We start from the raw sequence: 24246 nt of genomic DNA on the forward strand, positions 1-24246 counted from the left end.
TACATAATTTTAAGAAGTTCAATCTCTGAGTTTAACACCAAATAAAAGTTAAACCATTTGGCGAAGGACCTTTCTGAAAGGAGGGTGCAAAAAACAAACCGGGGAAGTACTGTCAAAATCACCAATTGATACAAAACGGGAAGGGGACATATGGCATTGTGAGAACGAGGCTACCAGGCATAAACATGCGAGACCGGTTGCATTGAATTTTTTTTTGTTTTTTGGGGGGTTTTATAAAGCGCAAACTCAACCGGAAGGTATTGGAGCGCTTTACATGACCCCTTCTGTGTGCGCACTAGGACCTGCAACCCCTGTAGTCTCTATCCAGGACTTTATGTTTCTGCTCTTCCTGCGTATGCCCATCACAAGAGTGGGTAATTTGCTAGGCCCCGCTGCTCATGCTGCAACTTTTATTTAGATATTCTAAAGCAAACATGCTGTATATTATAATTTGCGAACCAGCTAATATGAATAATACCACTAGATGGCGCCGGAAGCTACATCAGCTCTGTTCCCGTTCCTTGAAGGACTATTTTTTAAACAAAGAAAAGCAAACCTTTTCTGGGGCTCACAACGTTTTCCGACATGCCCCACTGTGCCCAGTATGGCGGACTCCGTGTCACTGGTTCATGTAATTCAAAGTCGTTATGTAAGGCAACTGTCTCTTTTGTAAAGCGCTCTGACACCTTCGGGTAATGTTCGCGCTATATAAAATCGCATTAAATAAAATAAACGGTGACGGTGTGTGATGAGCCGACATCGTCTGGCACACAGTGGCAATGCGAGAGTTGTAAAGTCTGCTGTATATATTGAAAAAACAACTGTTTTCAACATGCACTTGAGTAGCGAAACCGAAACTTAGCAGCCACGCGTCGGGAGCTGTCTACGTTACAAGCTTTCGCGCGAGACCCAATCAGAAGGCGCGCGTCTGAATCTGCCTCTGCCATTGATAATGCTGCGCACGTGGCCAGCTTTTGTCTCCAATCGTTGTCGGCTGAGCCAACCGCTCTAGTTCTCGCGGCGAGAGCGCGCTTTCGCCAGGGTGAGACCTAACCAGCCTGTCTTGAGAATCCAATAAAAGTGGCTACATGGGAATCTTGCCTGCCACGAAGGGGCCACAATACTATAAAACTGTATCATCCTTCAGTCCCGGATACATTGAAATATTTAATTTCTTTAACTATTTCAAAATGCTTGACTTCTGACTTCGTATTGTCAGTATTTATCTGTAATCTGTTACCATTAAGGGTCAGTGTACCCTATTTAATCAGACGCAATGCACTTGGCTCAATCCTTGTCACTTATTACATTTGCATCTTGTTTTTCCGGGGATCTTTCAGACAAGTTTATTTAATCCAGCTCCATAAAATTATGATTAGTTGATGGAGTCACATTTTACGTAGTTGTGTTTTTAATGTGCTGTTTGGCTATCCTGATACCTTAAAGAGAGCTGCAAGTTTTTATAGTAGCAAATTTGTCTTTTAGCACTGCACAAGAAAACCGTGATTACTTACCTGAAATGGTATCTGCCTACTCCACACAGAAACTTTCAGATCTACCAACGCAAACCCAATCCTGTTGCGTTATTTAAGATCTTTTTTCAGCTACTGAAGAGTAGCATCCTCTGAAGGTCATTGTTTGAGACATAAACTTTCTGCTCCCTTTTTAATAATATCCTGAAACCTTTTATTTCAGTGAGTCATAGCACAGCATATTGTGCAGAATAAAGTATGGCATGTTAATTTGCCGTGCCCTGAAGAAGTCGTAATTTGTGTAGGACGAAATGGGTTGGCCGAACAAAGAGTATTTAAAGCTGTAAGTTTTCACAAAGTTGAAGACAATAATAAATTAACTAAATTTATAACCAGTTGCTAGGTTTTGTACTGTTTGAAGTGTGGTCTAATCAAACATTTTGGTTATTTGCCACTAGACCTTTTTTCTCCGACGAGGAATAGGATTTCTGCAGAAACGTTATTGGGCCTTTTTTTTAGCACCTTGATTATGATATGAAGGACTACAGTGAAGTTCAGGAAAATAAAATCATTAGCTACAGTTGTGATTGGTAATTATATTTGGGCCAATTGTAAGATTCCTGGAGAAGTTTATCGAGCATAGGTTTAAAATGTTTCTATTTTTTCTGAAATGTTAGTTTTAACTACTTAGGAAACCTCATTCTCCATCCGAAATTGTTAATTTTGGATGTTCTACTAAGCCTGCAACAAGTTTTGTTTTTCTTATTAATGTCCTAAAAGAAGTGAAGTTGGGAGTTGAAACACAAAGTTCTGGCTTTTGACAGTGTTCGCAACTAAGAATTATTTCCCGTCTTGAACATTTCCAGAACTGCTTTCTGGGCATTTTTAATGAATGGGGTAGACCATTTTGCAATAAAGGTGGTAAAAGCTACAAAGTGATTTGTTTATATTAAAAAAAAGTTACAACATGTGCTGGGGAAGTTGTTCAGTTTCTGTTTTTATAAAATTTTATTTGTGAACGTAACCTTTTTGGTTAATCCTGCATGTATGATTGACAAACAAATTTATTAGCATGACATTTTCATATTAATTTATTTCACAAATTCGACAGGAGGCCCAAGAATTAATGGAAACATGTGCTGAATTCAAAGAGGAGAAATATTGCAGACTTACCGGGGAGGATACATAGACCGTGTTTATTGTAATAAACTGGTATAGAACACACTCCATGTAAGTATGAAGAGTTAACTTTTTTGCCCTACTTTAGTTGTGGATTTAGAACATTATGCTAGTTGTTTGTGAACAAAAATGTGGCACTTGAATTTCCAAAATTAAACGTAAAGTAACTTTATTTCTTTTAGTGAATAGCCATTGATAAGAACTAACCACATTCTTTATGGTAGTGGGGTTTAATACATATCCAATGTGTTTGGTCATATGTCCTCGCCAGAAGTGTGCTTTTATTTCATTTTCTAAATGGGCTAAAGCAATAAATGTGGTCAGTTTGATGGCAGATAAGCAATGCTGTTGATGCATGAATATGAAATAGCATTTGTAGCTTAATAAATTTGGAATAAGACATTGTCTACGATGTGTCTTCATCTATACATGATGATGTAGGATAATCTTTTAATTGCAAACCTTTACAATTTGCTTATATTGGACATTGATACATCTTCAAAGTTTTGTGAAGGGAGTGATGGGAAAGTTGCCAAAAAGACTACTGCTTTATATGAGCAATAAACATTGATTAGGTTTTTAACTTACTAGTCCTATCTTCTGTTGTGCTTAAAAATTGTATGCACAGGTCAAATTTGTTTCTTACTAATTGATTGTGGGTTGCTGTTGAAGACGTTGTAGTTCTGGGAAGGTATAACATCTTTGCAAGTTGCTAAATTGCTAAACAAAAGCAGATAATTCTATGTGACTAGAAATATAACTTCATACATGTCATGCTAGTTTGTTCTGAATGTGGCACCAATATGTGGTGGGAATGGAGACTGTATCTGAAGGCAGTAGCTAACACGTGATGTGTCGCTGTCTATGACCGTGCCAAAGTGCGTCCCCAGAATTTGCCTTCTCTGTGTTTTGGATTCTGTTTTACAGTTTTGTGTATTATACTTGTTTTATAGGGTAACACATTGTTAGATCATGAACCGCAATTAGTGTTTAGATCTGTAATTCAAAAGTAAATGGTACCCCACACCAGGGATTAGTTTGTGGTAAATGTCAAGGCCATGGGGAACATTTTAATACCACTTCTTTGAAATACCTTCAAAACTCCTTTAGAGCACCTTTTTGAATGGAAGGTATGTTTGTTCCATATACTCAGACACCTCTCCTTTGTCTTTAAAATGTCTTCCTTATTCTGAAGTCAGGTAATTCAGTGATATTCACAATGCATGAAGCTTTGTAGGTAAAAATGACATAGTAAGTGATATTTTAATGGAAGACTGTTATGTTAAACTACTTATCAGATAAGTTATGAGGCCCTTTATCTTTCTTACAAGTACCAAACAGAATCTATTATTTGAAATGTAATCTCACTCCAGATTTTAATTCATGTCCCTGTCATTCGAGTCCCTTTCCTGGTGCACCTGTTTGTCTATTTTTAGGTCACGCGCCTAGCGTTGCAGTGCGCAGCAATGCTCGCGCATCGCAAGACCTCTTGTAGGGGGGTTCTGAAAGCTGCTCACACACTTGTGCGTGTGAGCAGGCTTTCGCCGCCCGCCATTGGCTTTAGCGTTTTTTTTTAAACTGCACGGGGTTGGGCAAAGACGGGCGCATGTCCCGCCTTTGCAACGCCCATTCCCGTCCGTGTCTAGCACGCGCAGCAGCGCGCGTTCGCCTTGCTGCTGTGCTCCATCCCCCCCCCGCTCCTCTGTGGTGCGCGCGCACCACTGGTTATCTTAAGCGTCATGTCCCTGTCCAGTCATCTCTCTCACACATTCGAGAATGAGAAGTAACTCTTCACAAAAATGAATTTGCTTTATCGCCCTCAGCTCGGCGCTGTAGAAAGTCACTGGAATCTTGTGATCTCCATGACTCTAATTCCCTCCCTGCTGGCCTCGCCCTTGTCTCCTGCCCGTTGTTAATAAATAAATGCAGCAGCGAATTGCTGAGCCGACCTGTCTACATAGAGTTCAGCAAAGCTAGAGTGCTAACTGCCCTACGGACCTTCTTGTGCTGGGCGCCATACTGCTGAGCTAACTACTTTTACAATTCATTGATAGTTGTAATTGCTTTAAATGCTTTTGGTGAAATTCCTATTGCCCTACTCCCAGGACATATTGTTTGGTGTCAAGGACAAGTTTTCACGTTAATTTTGTCCTTGGGACAAATAGGCCCAGCAGCACAAACCCTTTAGCTGCCAGTTTACAGTATCACATTATGGATCCAGAAAGGACAATGTCTGCAGTTAAGGTAATATTTTATCCATGTGTTAATGCTGATGTATAATGCTCCCAGAAAGCTCTCTGATTAGATCTAAGTATTTGCAGAAGCTTGAAAGCAAGATTGACGAGCCTTTGCCTTCAAAATAAAATGTTCACACACAAATGCTACTAGGAAATCATTTTTTTTGCTAAACTGCTGTGACATTTTAGGTACCATTTCTTTGAAGCACCGTCTAGTAAAATATGTTGAGTGCTGGTATACCCAAAATATATTCAAAATGGAAAATCGGTGCAACCAGTTTCAAGATGATTGTGGAAAACATGAACATAAACAATCAGTGGCAAAGCCAATCGGCCAGACACTGGTGGTCAGCCTTATGGTTTGTCAATGTGTGTCTTTTTTAACATTGTTTTTGTAAAACTTTTATTGTTGTGGGAGCTGCCAGGTCCTCACCATTATCACAAACCTTGGCAAAAAGCAATAATAAATTTTGGACTCAAAAAGCACACATTGCCACAGTAGTCCCTGGCATTGAACAAAACTACTTTGTGTGCCGATATGCTCTTTAAAAAAAAAAATAGAATGCTGTACAGCATTTTAATAAAAACAAAAGGTCTTGGTTAACTCCAGGTATAATTAGGAGCTCAATTCTTAAATTAAGTCAAAAAAAGTGCACCCATGACATATGTATTTGCAGTAGTGCAGATTTCGACTTTCATGGATTCACAATAATTTACAGATGAAGGCCAGTTAATTGTACTCCTAGAAATTATCCATGTGTAGATTTGCGAATACAAAAATCTGTTCTGCATTTAAAAGTTCTCTTACCCTTCAACCACATTTTTCTCAACAGTGGAAGAACTTTTACTTCTGTCCTTATCAGGAATACATTTCCAGCCTTTCTCAATATGGGGGGGAAGTCTAGAGAAGAGCTAATGAAATCCCCTAAAAATGCAAGTTAGTAAATTTGCCTAGACCCAAAAGCGCATTCCAACCTTTTAACTATTGCTTAACACCATCTCCAGCCCCAGTATGGAGTTGTGTGGAAAGGTGGCAAAATAAGGGAGTTGCTAGAAATAAAACCCTACTATAGCATTAGTCCTGAAATAATCAGAGGAGCTAATATTAGCGGTCTTATATAAAGCGGTTGCTGCACTGCGTGACTCCCTAGGGATAGGTGGATTTTTTTACAGGACTCATAGATTCATGGGACAACCTGTCCCATGGACAAGTAGATATTTTATTAAATTCCATACCCCTGTTTAAATGCTCTTTATGAGTATGTCAAACTTTTATTATTGCAAATTCTGTTTTTGGTTGAGTGGGCTACATACTTCAGGCATGTAAATGTTTCTGTTGCCCACTAGGTTTATTGTATATGCCTTATCTCCAAGTTAAAAAACAAACATTTAAATGCTGCTTGAGTTTGAGTATTCCGCTTCATTATTCCAGATACTGCAATCCTGCTTAAGGAGCATTCAACCGGTTTCAACCGGTAGCTGTTTATATTTTGTGATATGATAGAGAACTCTTACCATGTTAAGTTTAAAGATTAAAAAAATGATTTTCTTTTTTAGTAGTTTATAATGGAGGACAGTGTAAAAAATATGTTGGTTAATTGTGTGTCTTCCACTTTCTGTATCTTTTTCCTATTGTGCACTGTAGGGACAAAAACTTGGAGCATGCTGAACAGTTTATGGCTATAGTGTTCTCGTACTTGACTGAGACGTAGGGAGAGCATGATGATTATTTAGAAGTTTTGTTAAATGCAACGGTTACCTTTCAGTTAGTAAAGTGTGCAATAACTGGTTCCTGTGACTTGCTAAGCAGAGGTGACGTGTGCCTTAAATTTAATAGAGGATGCGTGTTGGGAAGCCGGAGTAATTCCAAGTCTGATCCTTGAGGTGGGCTACTCTTTAATCTTCAAATACATCCCAGTGAACTGCCTCAATCTGGGTTGGTGTTTCCGATGCAGAGAAATAATACTTTATGAATAGTAAGAGTGGTATGCAAAATGCCAGAGGTACTATAGGCTTTTAACTAGTATTTGGATCCTTGGACATGGACATATAACAAATACAGGAAAATAGACTACCCAGAGTTTTTAGGTGGAGCCTGGGCAGCACATGCGCTGCTCTGCGAGCCATGCTGTATTGGAGTATGGACTTGAAGCCCCGCCCCCTCTCTGCCAATATTTGTCATTAGCTTGTATCGGTGTCTTTTTGTAAATGCTTGCTTCTGATTCGTTAATAGGCTTGTTAGTCCCGCCTTGTCTTCATACGTAACCTTTCATGAGGACTGTCCCTTTTATTCGGTTGTTACACTGTATGTCTTTTTCAGTCTGTAAGTACTATTTTCTTTAATGGGTTCTCCTACTGCAGGCACTACATGCTTCCTGCAACATTCAGCGTGCAATGCTGAGAGATACAGTGTGTGTGAGAGAGACGGTGTGTGTGAGAGAGACGGTGTGTGTGAGAGACGGTGTGTGTGAGAGAGACGGTGTGTGTGAGAGGGACGGTGTGTGTGAGAGGGACGGTGTGTGTGAGAGGGACGGTGTGTGTGAGAGGGACGGTGTGTGTGTGAGAGGGACGGTGTGTGTGTGAGAGGGACGGTGTGTGTGTGTGAGAGGGACGGTGTGTGTGTGAGAGGGACGGTGTGTGTGAGATGGACGGTGTGTGTGAGAGGGACGGTGTGTGTGTGAGAGACTGTGTGAGAGTGTGTGTGGCACTGTTTGTGTGTGTGTGGCACTGTTTGTGTGTGTGTGGCACTGTTTGTGTGTGTGTGGCACTGTTTGTGTGTGGGGGGCTCTGTGTGTGTGTGGGGCTCTGTGTGTGGCATTTGCAAGAGATTAAGCTATTGGCATTGTAAATGACAATCCCATTTATTTATCTGTTTCCAAAACCAACACATAAATAAAAAGTTTGTCATTTACAATGCAAATAGCTCTAACTTTTGCAAAGGCGAGACCGTTGCATTGTAAATGCTTGTTTTTTTTAGGTCTTGCCTAGTATTGCTGCGCAAATGCACTGCTCGCTCGGCGAGATTTAATGCAGATGAGGACTTTTAGAAAAGGGCTTGAAGCCCCACCCCTCATTTCCATTGGCTGGCGTCACCGTTTATGCTAAACGGTGGACAGCCATTGGAAATTAGCTATGTATGTTGCCTCCCTTTGGCTTTTTGTGCCGGCCCACTTAGACTGGCTCGCCTGCTTTCCTTCTGTAGTAAGCGATTTCTTATCTTTATGGGGCCATGTGTTTGAACACATGGCCCCATAAAGACAAGAGATCCTCTTTCACTTTCGGGACCACTGTTCCCTTTAACCTGCGCACAGGCAGCAAGCCTAACTGCACGAGTGTGCTTTCACAGTCACTAATATGTATTAGTGATTGTGAAAGCACACATGGTGCAGTTGTGCTTGCTGCCTGCCTTTTCTTCATAGAGCGCAGCAGTTTCTGTGCCTTTTTGAAAGTTTTTATGTTAAATGCAGCCCGAGCATAAGCAATTCGGGAGCTGCAAATTAACATGAACACCCTCAAAAAGGCACACTATTTGTGGGTGCCTGACGCTTGTGGGTGCCTGACGCTTGTGGATGCCTGACGGGTGATGCTTGTGCATGCCTGACGGGTGATGCTTGTGGATGCCTGACGGGTGATGCTTGTGGATGCCTGACGGGGATGCTTGTGGATGCCTGACGGGGATGCTTGTGGATGCCTGACGGGGGATGCTTGTGGATGCCTGACGGGGGATGCTTGTGGATGCCTGACGGGGGATGCTTGTGGATGCCTGACGGGGGATGCTTGTGGATGCCTGACGGGGGATGCTTGTGGATGCCTGACGGGGGATGCTTGTGGATGCCTGACGGGGGATGCTTGTGGATGCCTGACGGGGGATGCTTGTGGATGCCTGACGGGGGATGCTTGTGGATGCCTGACGGGGGATGCTTGTGGATGCCTGACGGGGGATGCTTGTGGATGCCTGACGGGCGATGCTTGTGGATGCCTGACGGGCGATGCTTGTGGATGCCTGACGGGCGATGCTTGTGGATGCCTGACGGGCGATGCTTGTGGATGCCTGACGGGCGATGCTTGTGGATGCCTGACGGGTGATGCTTGTGGATGCCTGACGGGTGATGCTTGTTGATGCCTGACGGGTGATGCTTGTTGATGCCTGACGGGTGATGCTTGTGGATGCCTGACGGGTGATGCTTGTGGATGCCTGACGGGTGATGCTTGTGGATGCCTGACGGGTGATGCTTGTGGATGCCTGACGGGTGATGCTTGTGGATGCCTGACGGGTAATGCTTGTGGATGTCTGATGTCTGATGTCTGATGCCTGTGGATGTCTGATGTCTGATGTCTGATGCCTGTGGATGTCTGATGCCTGTGGATGTCTGATGCTAAGGGTGTGTGTGTTTATGCCTATAAAGCCTGCACTGACGGCTGTTTGTGTCTGCCTGGTGGAAGCGTGCACTGACGGCTAGTAATGTGTGTGCATGGTGGAAGTGTGCACTGATGACTGGTGATGATGGCAGGTGGTGTGTGTGCCTAGTGAAAGCATGCACTGACAAGTGGTGGTGTGTATGCCTGGTGAAAGGGTGCAGTGACGGATGGTGGTGTGTGCCTGGTGGTAGCGTGCAATTATAGCTGGTGTGTTTGCCTAGTGAAAGCGTGCACTGACGGCTGGAGTGTGCCTGTTAAAACGAGCACTGACAGTTGGTGGTGTGCGGGTGCCTAGCGAAAGCGTGCACTAACGGCTGGTGGTGTGTCTACCTGGTGGAAGCGTGCACTGACGGCTGGTGGTGTGTGTGTGCTTGGTGGAAGCATGCAATTATAGCTGGTGGTGTGTATGTTTGGTGAATATGTGCACTGACGGCTGGAGAAGTGTGCCTGTTAAAACGTGCAATGGCAGTTGGCGTTGTGTGTCTGTCTGGTGAAAGCGTGCACTAGCTGCTAGTGGTGTGTGTGCATGATGGAAGTATGCACTGATTGGTGATGATAGCTGGTGGTGTGTGTGCCTGGTGGAAGCGTGCATTGATGGCTGGTGATGTGTGTGTGCCTGTTGGAATCGTGCACTAATGGTTGGTGGTGTGTATGATTGGTGAAAGTGTACACTGCCGGTTGGAGGAGTGTGTTGGTTGAAATGTGCACCAACAGCTGCCGTTGGTTGTCTGCCTGATGAAAGTGTGCACTAACGGCTGGTGGTGTGTCCGCCTGGTGGAAGCGTGTACTGACAGCTGGTGGTGTATGCCTGGCGAAAGTGTGCACTGACGGCTGGTAATGTGTGTGCCAGAGAAAAATTGTGAAACAAAAATAACGAGTGTAAACTAAAAGTGTGGAGTGTGAGACAAAGAGACCAAAGATGTGAGAGCAATTTTAATCTCCATTCAAGATACATAATGGAAAGTTATATACCTTTTGCACTAATGTGACAGAAAAAAAAGAGAGAAGGAAGAGAAACAATCATCTAGTGTACTGTGTAAACTTACAATAAGGTACACATGTCGTTTAAGCAAAATAATACAAAACCTCCTTGACGTTGCCTGTGACTAATTAATAAAGTTTTTTTGGAGAAAAAAAAACTTACATTGGCTAAAAGCCCTAACATATTGCTAACAGGGGGAAATACATAGATGCGCCCATCATAGTGCCGTTCCAATTTTACCACAAACACATTACTGTTTAAGATACAAAAGGTTCTCTTTTTTAGAAATATATAGTATGTTAGGAGTTATGTGTAAAATAACTCTGCTCCCAGAGGAAACAACACTTAAGGAGGCTGTCTGGATGTCTCTGTGTGGCATGAGCTCCGCTGGCGCCTCTGGCATGTTTAATGTTTTCACGTGCAAATGCAAATCCATTAATCAAGCAGGATGGCAGGATTCCGCATTCCAAAGGAGCTCATATGTTTGCGCAGCGCGAAAATTCCCCTTAGTGCAGTTGAAATAGTGAATTTGCATGCCAGCAACGCCGGATGCTGCGTTTAGAAAAGACATCTCTCGAGTCAGTGCGGTGTTTTAAGAAAGTGACTCTCGGGTATTGCTGCGTTAATAAAAAGATCAACCTTTCTCGAAGTGCGGGCATTGTTAAAGATCATGTATCGAGTCAATTTAAACGCTGCGTTTAAAAAGAGATAAAACATTTCTTGAGTCAGTGCAGTATTAAAGGAAATAGCTGCGTGAAACCGTGATTAAGGAGATGCTGCAGTAGTAACAAGCTCTTGTCATTGCTGTGTGGGTGGGGGGGCGGGAGCGCATTGCTTTGAAGTCTGATGCGGGGGGCGGGGGAACAGCTTGGGAACGCATTCCATTGAAGTCTGGTGTGAGGCTGATAGGTTTGACATGCACGCGCGTCTCACATGACTGCATCACATGAACTGGATGTAATCCGCAGTTGGTAGAGAATTTGTTTTGCCTACTATATACTCGCCTATTTATTCCTGCGGGATATAATAGGCCAGACCTAAAAATCAAGTGTTTCACTTATTTTCTAATGTCCACTTAACATTTAAAGTGTCTCTTTTTCTGTTCGGGGTATACCTCATGATAAATACAAGCACAGATTGTTGCCTTTCTCTAGAAATAATAGTCCTACACATAGGTCCAATCCATGCTTAAAAGAAAGACACATTTCTAATATTTGTGCATAATTAATAATTTAGTTAAATTCTGTGACATGGGAGGAACTAATGGCTGGTGTATTATGTATTTGAAATGTATTGAAGATGCTTAAAAATGTATTTGAGTCTATTTTGTGACTGTTTTGGGACTATACATTACTTTCTGAGGTTGAAATACCTTCCTAATGAACTCCAATAATTGGAGAGGCAACTGCATTTTAGATTATGCTGACATTATGAAACTTCTATTTTTATACGCTGTGATGAATTCCATTAGATGTATAATTAATTAAAAATTAGTTTTATTCACAAAATGGCATTTTTCTATAATGCTCTCATTGATACTACTTTTGGATTCTATATTCTTTAAGATCAGCGGTGTATTGTGATTCAGTGGTCTACCTGATATGGTTTTCCTGGGGCAGCAATGTTTTTCAACTGGTAATGAAGCATTTTTCCACCAAAGAATAATGTTACTATGTGCACTGTAATGTCTGCGTCCCTTTGCCTGTTGATATAAGCAACGCTAAATGCACAACCCTAATGAGATAAAAGTGAAAAATCAAACCACTTATGAATTGTGGTTCTTTCCTCATAATTTAAAGTTGAATTGTTAGATTAATGCTGTTGTTAAATCTGGCTTCAAAATTGAAGTAATTCTTGTCACAACTCAAAAGTTTATTTCTATGCTTTTTTTTAATTACCACTACAAATTTTTGATCTAGTTGTGTTGTATTTATTGTTTGATTTAAACTGGCCCATTCAAGTATTTAATTTCCATTTCTTGTTATATTAAAGTAATGAAAAGTAATTATGATAACCGAAAGTTAGCTATAGTAAGACTACAAACTGTGCACATATCGTAAAGGCAGGAAATTGTGTTTACTCAAATTTGCAATCAAACACATTTTTGTGTTTTCTGCATTTCTCATTATTCAAGATATCCACGTTTTTCTCAGTCCTTGCATTCAATTTCATGAACCCTAAAAAGGACTGTGGGGGGAGTTTTGGAAAGAACAAGCTGGCTGTTAGAACTTTACAATGTGGGGCTACTTACTTTTGTTTTTGTCCTTCCTTAAGTATATTTGCAGTTTCTTTGTAGGCGTACAAAGAATGCCATGCCATTTTTCTGCCACTTTGGTGACATGATATCTCTTTTCCAAAGCTGCTCATGACAAAATGATTCATTAATCATTATGAATAAAACCAGGCTGGCTTCCTGGGCTCTTGAAATATCTTACTAGAAAGCTTATGTGAGCTTTGTCTGACATTTTTAAGACACACTTGCGCTCCCTTGCTGCCTTCTAGTGCCACATAGGAAGTGTCTGAACGTATGTAATAGAGAAGTTTTACATACAGTATAACTGTGAAGACTTTAAATTGAAAGTTCTTCTCAGTCTCCCAGAAAATGGCATAGAACTCAGACTAGTGAGTTGGGGTAAGGGAATTCCGTAAAGGAATACTGTGGACTCAAGTTTTTTTTAAACTGTGTTCAAGGTGCTCTCTTTCTACAACCCACCTGGGATCTTGCTTTTTACTTGTCAAAGCGATAAAGCACTGTATGAAATCTGCCTGGTCACCCTGGATTTTTCTCGTTTTGCAGGACCCTATACTTTAGCTGGCTTTAGAATTGTGCACTTTACCCCCTGCAATCCGCGAATAAAGTGCTTATGTTCCCTCTTTAACGTTGTTGAAATGGCATATTTAATTTACGTATAAGTCCTTGTATCTGATAGACTTCTAGCTGCATATTTCTTACCTTTGAATTTCCCTGGCATCAGATTGGATCTGTCAGGTGGCTCTGTTTGGTTCAGAGCGGCAGCGGTGCTGGATATGACATCACGGACACATATTTAGATGCCACCCGGGCGCGCTGACATCTGTTCTTTTCAACCCACGCCAGTTAGTGATGAGAAGAGCTACTCCTCGGTCTCGCTTGACAGACTTTTTCTGCATTTTGGTGAATATTTTTCTTATGTTTCGAATTTCATCTAGAAAGGTAGGATTTAAGCCACGTGGCACCTGGGACCACGCCATGTCTGTTGCCTTGTGTGCTTTTGGTGTCTCTAGTGCTACCACTGCTCGAATACATGCTCGGACTGCCGGACTACGGCGCCAAAGGCTGTGAGGGACTTGTCCCTAAAGCAGTTTGTGGCCCGGCAGTCGACACCATTGAGCCGGACTCCTAGAAGGGCTTGGACCCAATCAAGAAAAAAAAGGGGGAGGATTGCACCAGGAGCCCCAAGTTTTGTTAGTCGCACTTGAGGTCTTCGGGACACTGGGAGAAGGCACAAAAAGAAGTGTAAACACACTTGATTTTACCTTGTCCGTCGGTTAGTGAGATGAATCGGGAACTTCGATGTTACAGCCATGGTCCTGCCTACCATTTCCATGTCCGACTTTGTGAACCCACCCTGTTTCTGGGCGCCAGAGCGACCACTGCTCAAAGCAGTTTTGTGAGACCACGCGCTGAGTATTTGATCAGGCTGACCCCTCCATAGTGCCTTTGGGCCAGCAGGGTCGGAGGAGTCCCTATCTGGTTCCATGCTCGTAGCAGTTCTTGGATTGTGGGATTGTGTCTTTCTGCCTGCCGGGTGGATTTCAAAACTCCTGCCGAGTTACCTGTAAACTGAGAAGCTGAGGCTGGGATCACACGGAGGGAGTTCCTGATCGCAAGGAGCCAGTGCGGACGCCCGGGACTGCGAGGACCAGCATTCTCTCTGACAGCCACAGCTGGTGCCTCTTCCCGGGCGTGCTCCGCCTCCACCCTCCGCCTTAATACTACTCGCGGCCCCGCTCCGCGGGAGCCGCTCGTAGCAGTTCTTGGACTGTGGGATTGTGTCTTTCTGCCTCCCGGGTGGATTTCAAAACTCCTGCCGAGTTACCTGTAAACTGAGAAGCTGAGGCTGGGATCACACGGAGGGAGTTCCTGATCGCAAGGAGCCAGTGCGGACGCCCGGGACTGCGAGGACCAGCATTCTCTATGACAGCTGCAGCTGGTGCCTCTTCCCGGGCGTGCTCCGCCTCCACCCTCCACCCTCCGCCTTAATACTCCGTTGGTACTTAATTGGAATCCCAACGCGCATCGCGGGACGCGCGCTGGCGTGCGCCGGGCAAAGGGCGGGCCGTTTGAGGCTGTCAGAGAACGGTAGAGACCGGATCGGGCTACCCCCCCTAACGCCCCTCTCTCAGGTACTTTTTCCTTCCTGCCTGTCTGCACAGAAGCTTGGAGTTAACAAAATGGCCACTAGAGAAACAAGAAGTAAGGCAACTTCCATGGCCTCAGGTACTTTGGATAACTTTTTAGCTAGGGCAAACATAGTGGTTAATAAGGGTCTCACTGTGCTGGAAAAGCAAATCACGGAGGGTATAGAAAATTCGCATCTGGCTTCACCGGAGTTATCAACTAATGCTAGGACATCACTACTTTTTTTTTTTTTTTTTTTTTATAAAAGACCTTTATTGTGAGTATCGCCAACTGTCAGCATACATTGTCATTGCAGTTCGTCAGTACAGTGCACAAAACTTTGTATAAGCCCTGGGGGCAGGTCCGTTGAACCTTATACACAGCCTGCGTGCCGGCATCCCGGAGGCCCGGCGGCGTAAATTGATGGCATAATTCAACACATTTCAATCTTATCGTGCACTGTTAGCCCTCAGCGTAGCATCAAGACAGTCGGCAATCACCGAATGGAGACATAGTAGTACGGTCTTGCATGAACCAGGAAAGGGCAGGAAAGGAAAATTGGGAAAGGGAAAAACTAACCTAAACTACCCCTAAACACCCCCCGGGCCCTCCCCGTTTGCTATTAAGTACCGTGAAGGAGTCTCAGTGACGCTTCCTATGTGAGTGATGTCGCGCATGCACTGGGTGTGTTCTGTACCCACCACCCGCTTGCCCTGTCCACTAAGTCATGATACACCCAACCCACCCTCCCCGTGGACCGCCTACACTCTCCCTGGACCCACCACCTCCCAGAAGAACATTAAAGCCCCCCCTGCGGTAATTGCCTCAGTTCCATAGCATTCTCTAACTCCTCATCCTGATGTTCCTCGGCTGCCGACATGTCACTGTCGTCCACCTCCCCCTTCTGTTGGTACTCCTTGTAGAGATCCCAAAAGGACTTCGGTCTGCTCTTGGGCGGCAGCAGCTCGCTGTACAATTCTGTCTGAGTGCAGCAGTATTGGAGATCCCTGAGCCATTTAGTCTTGGTGGGGAGAGGTCCGCGCATCCAACACGCCGCCACCACCCTTCTGGCCAACAACAACGCTACATCTACTAATCTACGCAACGCAGGGGCCAGCGGTTTGGAGAAGCCCAATAGCGCGAGCAATGGGGATCTCAACAGCGGCTCCCCTAAAATCTTTTCCAACTCCGCGAAGACCTCCTCCCAGAAAGCGCTCACCCCCGGGCACAGCCACGCTAAATGAAAGAAATCAGCGGTGCCGGTCCTGCAGCGCTCACACTCCGGGGAGCCACGTAGGCCGTAGCGGTGAAGTCGCTCCGGGGTATAGTATACTCTCTGTAGAAATTTGAAGTGCACCAAGCGGTGCCTGCCATTAAGCGAGACCTTACGGGTGTTGGCGCAGCAGTAGCGCCACATAGCATCGTCGATGGGGGTTTGGAGATCCGATTCCCACGCCGCCCTGGGAGCAGAAGTGGGAAATGTCTGGTATGAAGGTCCAAGCTTGTTAGCCATAGAGACCAATTTAGCCGGAGTTTTCGTTTTGATGATATGTGTCAGTTCAGGGACCTCCTCTGGCTCCTGTAGCGCGGGGCCCAGTATTTCTCTGCAGGCCGACCGTATCCTGTGATATTGGAACCTCTGCAGCAGCGACGGAGCCGAGGTGATAGGGGGGAGTTGTTCCCAGGTTTTCAGTGTACCGTCCAGGAACAAGTCCTCCATTTTTTGCACTCCCAGGGCTTTCAAGACCTCTGTCACCCCCTTCTCATTGAGCGGATCTAGCCATAGGGCCCAGGCCACCGGCATCTGTGGGGAGTACAGTAAGGCACATCCCCGTTCTCTCAGCAGTGCGTGCCATGCATGGTTCGTCGCCTTAAGCGAGCCCATTCGCCCGATTGCTCGGTCTGATGGGAGACAAATTGTGGCCGGCAGGGGGAGTGGGTCAGCGAACAGTCTCTCTAGTATGAGATGTGGAATGCGGGTATCTCCATGGATCCAGGAATGTAAATGGGTCGCCTGTGCCACTCTGTAGTAGCGCTCCAAGTCTGGCGCCCCCAGTCCCCCCATTTCACACGGGAGTATCCGTGTCGCCCATTTGACACGAGGTTGCTTACCGCCCCAGGCGAGCTTTACTAGGACCTGGTTTAAGCGTTTAAAGAATGATTTCGACAATACCACCGGAATGTTGACAAATAGGAAGAGGAACCGGGGGAGCACTATCATCTTCATAAGGGCAATTCTGCCCAACAAGGAGAGGGGGAGCTTAATCCAGGCGTCCACATCGTCCACCAGTTTGGTAAATGCGACCCCGTAGTTGTCTCGGATCAGGATCTCAGGATCCGTGTGGAGACGGATGCCCAGGTATCGCACCGAGTCGTCCGTCCACTGTAGAGGATACTCCATCTCAAACGGCTGCGTGACTGGGGTCAGGGGGAAAGCGATGGACTTGTCCCAGTTCACCTTGAGTCCCGACAGCGCCCCAAAGCGGACCACTTCCCTGAGTATCGGCGATAGATTGGTTACTGGGTCCCGGACATACAGTAAGGTGTCGTCTGCATAAGTCGAGATGCCAATCTTATAGGTGGGGAAGCTGACACCTTCCAGGCTATGGTATTCTCGCATGGCACACGCTAGTGGCTCAGCCACCAGTGCATACAACAGGGGGGACAAGGGGCATCCCTGTCGAGTACCTCTACCGATGTGTATCGGTTCCGAGACCCTGTCGCCGAGGCGCAGGCGGGCCGAAGGGTGATGATAAAGTGGCCCTATTCTCTGCAAAAACGGTTCTCCCAGCCCCAATTTGCGCAATACCCTGATCATGAACGGCCATTCGACCGAGTCGAACGCCTTTTCCATATCTAGGAATATCGCCAAGGCGGGATTCTCCTGCTTCACATGCTATATCGTTCCCAGCACTGTGCGGATGTTATAGGTCAGGTTCCTGCTAGGTACGAAGCCCGATTGTTCCGGCGCCACCAGGTCCGGGACCAGCAGCGCGAGTCTGTTGGCTAGAACCTTTGCATATAGCTTCGCGTCCACGTTCAGCAAGCTGAGTGGACGGTACGATCCACAGTGATCCGGGGGCTTCCCTGGTTTCGGGACCGTAACCAGCAGGGCTTCCCGCATCGAGGGCGGCATTTCTCCCTCCTCGCAAACTGTGTCAAAGAGGGCAATCAGATGTGGGAGTAATAAGTCTTTAAATGCTTTGTAAAAGCCTGCCGTGAGGCCGTCAGAGCCTGGGGCACTCCCCGACCGCATGCCACCCAGGGCATCCAGAATTTCATCCTCGTGGAAGGGGGCCATTAGAAATTCCCTGTCCGAGTTCTTAAGGAACGGCATCGAGATGTAATCCAAATAGTCGTCAATCTCGGTTTCCGCACCCCCCGCCTTAGAACGATACAGTTCCGAGTAATAGCGTCGGAACGTCTCCAGTATCTGATCTTCCTCAACCACCCAGTTGCCCTCCGGGGTCTGCAATTCATCTATCACTAACGGTTTACGGGATCCCTTGGCCATACGGGCCAGCAGGGCCCCCGGCCTCTCCCCCTCCCCGTAAGTCCGTGCTGTGGCATACTTTCCCATATAGAGGACTTCTCTATCCGCAAGCGCGTGATATTCCGCCAGCATGGGCACTAGGTCTTGTCCCGCTACTCCTCCCGGGTCCGCCAGCTGTTCCCTCTCTAGGGCCGCCATCTTGTTCTCCAGGTCGGAGAGGTCCCGTCTAATGGAGCGTAGGACGCTGGAGTGTTTGGACATGGCCATCCCCCTGATATAGACTTTGAAGGCCTCCCACACAGTGAAGAAGCTATCTACGGAGTTAGTATTGGTGGCAAAGAATCTTTCTATATCTTCCGCCAACTCCCCTCGGAAGGCGTCGTCTAGTAGCGCATAGGGCGGGAAACGCCAAGTGTAAGGCGGGATCCCCTTTCGGTCGGTGGAGAGACTGATCAGGACCGGGGAAAGATCCGATAACGTGCGTGGGAGAACTGCACACGAGCTGACGCCGCCCAGAACCGAGGAGGAGGCGAGCCAGTAGTCTATCCTAGTGTGTATGTTGTGATATGCTGAGTAATGCGTGTAACCGCCCTGCGTAGGGTGCTTTTCCCGCCAAACATCCACCAGATCCAGCTTCGTCATTTCCGCTCTCATGTAGACAGCAGACGCAACTGGTCGTCGAGTAGGGCCCGCAGAACGGTCCCTGTCAGGGTCAAATACAAAGTTGAAGTCCCCCCCCCCATAGCATCTTGGTGTGCGTGTGTGACCTACAGGTGGCCGACAGTGCTGCATAGAACTCCGGGCTATCATGGTTCGGGCCATAAACGTTTACCAAGAGCAGGTCCAGCCCCCTCCCCGTACACCTAGCCACTACATATCTACCCTCAGTGTCCACAGATAGCGGGGTCAGTTTCAATCTCGAGGCGGGGTTAACCCAGGTGATCACGCCACGGGCGTGGGAGGTGAAACCCGCTGCTACCACATTTCCTGCCAACCCTCTAGCCTGCAACATCTTACTGTGGACGGGCAGGTGTGTCTCTTGCAGCAGGGCCACATCCACATGGTGTCTATTAAGAAAGCTCATTACCTTCCGTAGCTTGCGGTGGTCATTTAGCCCTCGCACATTCCAGGTCAACAGGGACAGCGCGCGTTGGGCCTGCGGGCGTTCAGACATTACAGCAGCAGACATCGTAAAGCACAACGCGCCACATTAACTCCATCGGGAGGTGGCGAACCCTTAAACAGTGCATCATCGCCCGAGGCAAGCAGACAGTCACTCCACTCAAGCGCACTCACCATACGCCAGATACTCATAGCAAACCACAGGCCCTTCAACTTTCGAACAGCAACAAACCCCTCAACTCTAGCCCCACTGCCCTCCCCCCTGTCCCCACCCCACCCACAGCTGACCACCCCCAACCCGGCCAGACAGAGCCCCCCACAATTCCCCATCAACTCAGGTACCCCAAAGTAGCGGGCGATACAAGTCCCAACTCCCTGGGGAGTGTCTCAACCAAAAGCACAGGGGCAAAGCGTGCCGAAACTGCATAAAACCACCAGCGGTGTAAAAGTTTTTTCTCCAGTTCCGCCTCCCCTCCTAGCCCCATCGTGATGCAATGCCTCACCCTGAATTCACCCAGTTCCCCCCCGCCCCCCAACCCGTCCCTGAGTACAACACAGTTAACGCCTCACCGGCATTTGTAGATTGTTCCAGCAACAACTAGGTAGCAGGAGCCGCTGCGATATTACTTCACCCGTCTCCTAGCACTTGTCTCCAGTTGGGTCCAGGACGCAGCTCATAATATGGAGACTCACAGTGTACCCACGGCAGCATGGCCAACAATGACACTTGCAATAAGTGCAGAAAAAACTAGGTGTACTGCCTCAGTCCTGTTCCTCCAGGGTCTGTCCTACAACAGCGAAGGACACCATCCGACTCCCATAGGGATAGAGACTCACTACGTAACACTGATGATGTGGAACCCTCCCCCATTGTTGAGAGTACCATCTAGGGCTCAGGGGGACGGTCCTATATCAATTGAATACATGGGCCATAGAGAAGATGCTGCCCCGAAAAGGAAAAGATCCAGGAAATCCAAAGGCGACAAAAGGGCTAAAGTTGATCCCATAGTGAACACCACTGAGGATAGCTTGGTTGCCCCTGGGACATCTGCAATGGGGAACGATCTAGAAACGGCAAGCACTCCACCTCCTACTCTCACACCCACTCACACTGGCCCTTTCATTTTTGGCGAGGTAGCTCCTAACACCTCTGAGCACATTATTTGCTCACTCACTGGTATCCTCAAAAGCCTTCTGGATCCTCGCTCCCTTAACATAGACTCTATAGAGGCTAGACTTCTAGCTATAGAAAGACTAAGTGGTAGCGGTGGCGATCAGCTAGGGCTAAGAGAAAGCACACATAGAGCCCATGGGGAAAATGCTGGGACTTCTCATTCCCCTATTGTTACAACTATTATGGCCCCTACTCCACCAATAGCTCCCTCTGGGGTAAATATGAGTACAGCCCCGGTGTTACAGCCTGCCCTTCTACCCCTTCCTAGGCAACTGCCTCCGGTACCAACTGTAAGGAGGTCGAAGCTACCCGCCTCGGCCAGCTCACATGGCCAGGAGAGACCATCGAATGAAACGGCTAACTGCCCAAACCGGTTAGCTACTTCTAATAACCGACGAAAAGCAGTTAACCTGCCTCCAGAGGCGGCAGCCTATACTGTGATTCTGATGGGGGTACCAGAGCTTTCCAGTGACGCGGTAGAATCGTATGATTCGCTACGTAATAAGGTCATTAGCTGGTTAAACATTCAAAGGCCCTTACCACCTAATCTTAGAGGAGAGGTGCTTATGGTTAGAAGGGTCCCGTGGGTTGGGTACACTGCCAAGAAAAGTGTGGGGGACTGCATAATTGTAAGCTTCAAGAGTCCCCAGGTTGCTACCTACATCTGTAATTGGCTTGGGGGTTCAGGAAATACCTCCATAAAATTGGTCCCCCTGTCATATTTCTACCCCAATGTACGTGACTTGACTATGAGGAGGGACGATGGTTGGACAAGGGTTGGCTTTGCTGTTGATGGGTCAAGATACAGGCCCACCCGTAATGTTATTCCTGCTTATGGCACCTATGTACACCCCAATAGATTCAGCTGCCTTGATCAGGTCGATTGACTCGAAATGGTGCATCCTTACGATGTACCCAAAGTATCGCCAGTGAATCTGTAGGCGATACTGATGTCATCACCCGAGTAATTGATCTATCACCTCAGGAAGGCTTAACTCCTTCTTGCTTCCCGGGCCAAGTAAGTAGCTTACCCTGTAATCCACTTAGTCATAGCCCAACACGCGTAGTCCCGCCTGGTCCTAACCTAACACCCACTGCCTTATCCCTCTTGGAAACATCACTGCAAGGGTCTGCAGTTCCGCCACCGGAAATTGAACCAGAGAAAACTGGGGGGCTGGGATTAAAACCTCCAGCCAAAACCCTAAAGGTCCTCTGCTGGAATGTGGCGGGCATTGTTAATAAACTACACACAAATGACTGGGATTCCCTAGTAGGCAGTAGTGATATCTGTCTTTTCCAAGAGACGTGGGCCAGGGAACCCCTGTGTAGAGTAGGGTACGCAGTTTTTGAAATTAAAGCCAGGTGGAGTGGCAAAGGGAGGCCCTCCAGGTAATTTGGCGGTTTGGGTAGCTAGTCACATTGGGTGTAATGCGGAGAATGTACCGACGTTCTCGCAAGACATACAGTGTGTTCTACTTAAGTAGCCTAATGTGTTAAATCTGGCTATCATTAATGTTTACTCTTGCCCAGTCATCCACACTAGAAGATCTCTCGTCATTCTTGGGTCAACTCCCCACTGATTGTAAGATAGTGATGGGCGGAGATTTCAACTGCCACTTTGAACTACTGGAAGGTTTAAGTGAGGGTGCCCTCACTGCTGAAGATGATTTTTGGGGTGTACCGCCATGCCAATCCCCCCACCCTAAATCCTGGTCCCCTCTCGCAGTGCAAATTATGTCCCTAACATAAAGGTTTGTGCTAAGGGCCTGTAATGGACGCACTCCTGACATCCCTTCATTGTGTACCTTTAATAGGGAGGACCATGAATCAAGGCTGGACTATATTTTTGTGGACATTGGTCTGTGGTCCAAGGTCCAGGATTTTAGGGTAATCGTAAGAACAGACAGCGACCACAACACACTTCTATTAGATATGGTGCATCCTGCACCTGCGAATGGGTCATTACCCGACAATCCCAGTGAAGATCCAGGGAATTTGGTTCTTAGCTCCAATAGACGTAGGGTAAAATGGGGGAAACTGGTTAATTCAGAAGAGAGCATAACTAAAATCTATGAATTAGCACTCCCTAAGCTAAATGAACTAGATGTACTAATTAATCGGCCCAGACTACAATGAGAAAGTAGCCCAAATTCATGTAGACCTAGTGGGATCTCTTTGTGAAGTTTTTTATCCAGTGCTAGTCCCACGGAAGAAAAAGACCCGAACCTCAACCTGGTATAACTCTTCCTGTAGAAAGATCAAGACCGAGTTAATAGCCACAATAAAAGTAGGTTCTGATAAGGGTAAGGTCGCTAAGCTTAGGCGGAAATATAGGGAAGCCATGGCAGTGACAAGGTCGGAATGGGATTGGAATAGATGGCAGGATCTCTCCCTAGCACTAGAAGCGAGGGATTCCAGAAAATGTTGGTCTTTGGTAAACACAGGCACAGGAGAACCAAAAGCTGCAGTGGAGTCAAACATTGCATCTTCCGTCTGGGAAGACCACTTTGGCAAATTGTACCAATATACCTCTGAAATTGCCAATGATGTGGATCCGGATGTTATATCCAACCCTGTAGCTGGATTAGAATTTACCCTCGGTGAGGTGGTCAGTGCAATAGAGAGATTGGCGAAGGGGAAGGCCCCGGGACTAGACAGATTGCCTGGTGACCTCTTTAGGCACCATCCAGAGATATGGGGCCCGTACCTCCTCATTTTGTTTAATTCCATCGCGGGAGGTATGGAGATCCCCTGTACTTGGCTGGGGGAGGAGATAGTGCCTATTTTTAAAAAGGGCCGATCAGCCTCATAGATGTCCCCCAAAAACTTTTTTCCCGCCTTCTCTTGGACCACCTTTTGGATTGGGTGGAGGAAAATGAAATTCTAAGTCCCCTGCAGGCTGGCTTCAGGAAAAACACGTCCACCATGGACCAGATTTTCCGCCTCGTTCTCCTTTACTGGAAAACTGCGAGGATCGATGGGGGGGAGGCTGTACATGGTGTTCGTGGACCTGAGGTCAGCCTTTGACCTGGTCCCCCGCAAGAAATTGTGGGAGGTCCTAAAGGAGCTGGGTGTTCCCACCCATCTACTACACGCTATATTTAGGCTCCACACCAGTAATTTCGCACAGGTTAGGTGTGGGAGGGATGGAGCATTGTCATCCAGGTTCCCAGTCCTTAGAGGGGTAAGACAGGGTGGCGTCTTGGGGCCAACCCTGTTTTGCCTCTATGTTAACAGTGTCATATCCCATCTCGACAATGTCCGGGACAAAGACTCTCCTTCTTTGGCAGGCAGGAGGGTACCGGCTATCATGTTTGCCGATGATACCCTCCTGCTTTCCAAATCACCGATGGGAATCCAGCGGATCCTAGATGGATTTGGTCTTTTCTGCAGACAACATGGTCTTGAGATCAATACAGAAAAGACCAAATTCATGATATTCAACCCCTCCCCTAAAACCAGACCTAACCCATCCTTGGGCTCAGCAAGACTGGAAAGGGTAAAAACCTTCCAGTATTTGGGTGTAACCCTACATGAGAACCTATCTTGGGACTCCCAAATAGTAAGACCTCGGCTAAAGCTTTGTCAATTGTCTGGTGCAATTTTGAAGGTTGCAAATACTTCTACTTTTAAACCCATTAGCCCGGCAATAGAAATGTATAAAACTCAAGCCAAAGCAGACGCTTCTTATGGTAGTGAGCTATGGGGGCACAGAGCAGGGAAAGAACTCCTCAGTGTAGAAAATAATTTCCTTAGACGTCTCCTAGCCCTCCCCCGTGGCACACCC

General features: G+C 46.5%; 1 protein-coding gene across 8 annotated transcripts in view; it reads left to right on the forward strand.

Annotated features, from left to right (window-relative positions):
• POGZ (pogo transposable element derived with ZNF domain) overlaps positions 1–24246 on the forward strand; it is a 520715-nt gene that overhangs the window by 17710 nt on the left and 478759 nt on the right. For all 8 annotated transcript variants that reach the window (XM_086947330.1, XM_086947332.1, XM_086947335.1 and 5 more), the window contains exon 2: positions 2584–2702. The gene's annotated coding sequence lies outside the window, so the exon portion shown is untranslated. The remainder of the gene's footprint in view (positions 1–2583; positions 2703–24246) is intronic.

Source organism: Lissotriton vulgaris, chromosome 12 (genome assembly GCF_964263255.1).
Source record: "Lissotriton vulgaris chromosome 12, aLisVul1.2, whole genome shotgun sequence".
Lineage (NCBI taxonomy): Eukaryota > Metazoa > Chordata > Amphibia > Caudata > Salamandridae > Lissotriton > Lissotriton vulgaris.